Below are 3,180 nucleotides of genomic sequence, written 5' to 3' on the forward strand. Positions count from 1 at the left end.
AATCAAGCCAGCAATTAAATATCCATTTCCAAACCCCGGATGAAATCGAAAGATAGGAGCCGCAGGAAATTCACAGATTTCAAAAACAACGAATCATATCACCACAAAAAAAAAAAAAAAAAAAAAAAAATTCGGCCATCACCCCAATCCTCGTTCGTTTTCGATTCCCGGAAGCCCGTACCAATCCCACAGATCTAGCGACAATGTCAGGCAAGAGGCAAAGGGAAGGCAAAGCAAAAGCCCAAGTCCAAACTCGCTCGTCCGTGCGGACTCCCGTTCCCCCGTCGGTAAGAATCCACCGTCTCCTGCGCAAGGGCAACTACCCGAGCGCGTCCAGGAGCCGGCGCTTCCCGTCTACTTGGCCGCCGTCATGGAGTATTGGCCGCTGAAGTTCCTCGAGTGTGGCCGCAACGCCCGCACGTGAACAACAAGAAGACCCGTATCATCCCCTCGTCACCTGCAGCTGGCCCATCAGCAACGACGAAGAGCTGAAACAAGCTCCTGTCCCGCGGTCACCATCGCCCAGGGAGGAGTTCTGCCCAACAATCCAGGCCCCGTGCTCTTGCCCAAGAAGACCGAAAAGAAAGCCTAAAGCGCCTTCCTCCTGCTTCGTCTTCGCCCTGCACCTACTTAAAACGGGCCCTTTTCAGGGCCACCAAAATCAATTGTGTTCTGTCTATGAAACTGTATGTACCAGTACTACCTGCTCCCCGCAAGTTCGAACGATTCGACACGAGTTTTTCCGTTGACAAACCACACACAGCTTTCGATCGGAAGAACCGAACACATTATCTTCCTAGTAAGAAACTGCGTATTTACAATAAGTACCACATGGTCAGCTCAGTAAGTAGGCTACACTAGTTATCATACGGAGGTGAACAGGTGTGTGTCATGCTCATGCCGATAGATTGGGAGATAAAGAATCATAGTGAGAGATGGTTTCACAATTATTAATGTTCAAACTTGGAAACCATCATCTAAACTATGAATTTTTATCTACCAATCTATCCGGCATGAGCATGACAACACCTTTCACTCCTATGATAATATGTACCTACTTACTGACTGAACCATTGTATATTGTAATACAGTCTTACTAGGAAGATAGATGTGTTCGGTTCTTCCGATCGAAAGCTGTGTGGTAGAGTTTTGTCAGAAAAACTCTGTCGAGATTCGCGCTCGACATCTCCCACTAGTCACGGTGCGCGCGCGGCATCACAGTTTCATAGACAGAACACAATGATTTGTCGCCCTGAAAACAGGCGGCCTGTTAAGTGAGGCAGGGCGCGAAGACGAAGCAGGAGGAAGGCGCTTTAGGCTTTCCTTTTCGGTCTCCTTGGGCAAGAGCACGGCTGGATGTTGGGCCAGAACTCCTCCCCTGGGCGAGGTGACGCCGGACAGGAGCTTTTTCAGCTCTTAGTCGTTGCGGATGGCCAGCTGCAGGTGACCGGGTGGGATGATACGGGTCTTCTTGTTGTCACGTGCGGCGTTGCCCGGCCAATCTCGAGAACTTCAGCGGCAATACTCCATGACGGCGGCAAGTAGAACGGGGAGCGCCGGCTCCGACGCGCTCGGCGTAGTTGCCCTTGCGCAGGAGACGGTGGATTCTTCCGACGGGGAACTGGAAGTCCGGCACGGGACGAGCGAGTCTTTGGACCTGTGCTTTTTGCTTTGCCTCCTTTGCCTCTGCCGACATTGGTTTGATCTGTGGGATTGGGTAACGGCCCCGGGAATCGAAAACGAACGAGATTGGGTGGATGCTCGAATCTTTTTTTTTTTTTTTTTTTTTTGGTGGTGATATGATTCGTTTGTTTGAAATCTGTTGAATTTCCCTGCGGCTCCTATCTTTCGATTTCATTCCGGGGTTTGAATATGGATAATTAATTCCGCTGATGAATTTTAAGTACAAAAACTTTCAAAAAATTGTACCATGAGTTTTTATTTGCTTAGGTTGGGGAGACCAATCTTTTATATTAATTCAGTAATCTATAGGTTGGGTGGCCAGTTCCTCTTTGTAGATATTGGCATGATATTAATATTAAAGTACGTATAAGTATTATCTATGAGATTAAGATTTAAGATTGTATTTCACCTGTATATTATATGTGGGAGACCAATTTTTTTTTTTTTTTTAAATAATTGTAAGTGTATGTAGCAGTTCCCATCTTTTACTGAATATATTAGGTGGTAATAAAATTAAGATTTTTATATAGTTACTAGATTTACTAATGAGAAAATTAAAGTTTGAGTTTATTATATACTTATATCTATTGGGGGAGACCAATCTTTGTAAATAAACGAAAATATTGTCAAAGTTGTGGCCAGTTCCCCTCCTTTATGACAGTATAGAAGTAAAGTATAATTTGGAATAAGATTTGGTTATAATTTTGTCAATTATTTTTTGACAATATTATGGGTGGACTATTCTTTTAATTGAGATTTAGATTGTGGCCGAAAATCCCTCTTTTGGAAAAAGTGAAGTTGGGAGACCGCCAATCTTTTTTAGTTTTGTGAAAGAGTAACGGACCGTTTTCCCTATTTATTCTTTTAATGATTGATATCGTACCTATTTAACTTAAACCTGTATAGGCTTAAGTTTGAATAGATTTATTGGGGGGACATTTTTTTTTTTTTTTTTTTAAGATTGGTGGCTTATCCCTTCTTTTATGCGGGTTATTTGTGTGTATATGTGTGTGTGTGTCGTGTGTCGTGTTTGTGTGTGTGTGTGTGTGTGTGTGTGTGTGTGTGTGTGTGTGTGGTGTGTGTGTGTGGTGTGTGTGTGTGTGTGTGTGTGTAGTTGAGTAAATATTGAATATATTTACATTATGTTGGAGGAGGTGTCCGCATAGGGATGAGTTTGTGGCGATTTCGTTTGCCGATGTAGGTATTATCGTATTTTCCAATTTGGTTTAATATAGGATTTTGACACGAATTCAGGCTGTTATTGAAGTTTTTGATTAGTTTACTGTGGAAATCTTGAAGATATTCTAGGTTTGCCATATTGTGGAGTTTGGAGTTCTTAACTCTCTGGGAGTATTTGTTTGTGTATATTTTCCTGAGTACATTATTTTGTAAGGTTTGTAGTGATTTCTTTTTAGTTTTTGTTAAGTTTTGCCAGCATGGCGTTGCATAGGACATTAGAGGTCTGATGATGGTTTTATATAGTAATATTTTTAAATT

At 42.6% G+C, this 3,180-nt stretch overlaps 2 pseudogenes; one reads left to right on the plus strand and one right to left on the minus strand.

The window, feature by feature from the left end:
* The first annotated feature begins 203 nt into the window (after window positions 1-203).
* On the plus strand, window positions 204-625 carry LOC113473636 (annotated as a pseudogene).
* Window positions 626-1,215: 590 nt separating this feature from the next.
* LOC113473637 lies at window positions 1,216-1,932 on the minus strand (annotated as a pseudogene).
* Between the last annotated feature and the right edge of the window lie 1,248 nt (window positions 1,933-3,180).

This window comes from Diaphorina citri, unplaced genomic scaffold, assembly GCF_000475195.1.
Source record: "Diaphorina citri unplaced genomic scaffold, Diaci psyllid genome assembly version 1.1 scaffold52105, whole genome shotgun sequence".
Classification (NCBI taxonomy): domain Eukaryota; kingdom Metazoa; phylum Arthropoda; class Insecta; order Hemiptera; family Psyllidae; genus Diaphorina; species Diaphorina citri.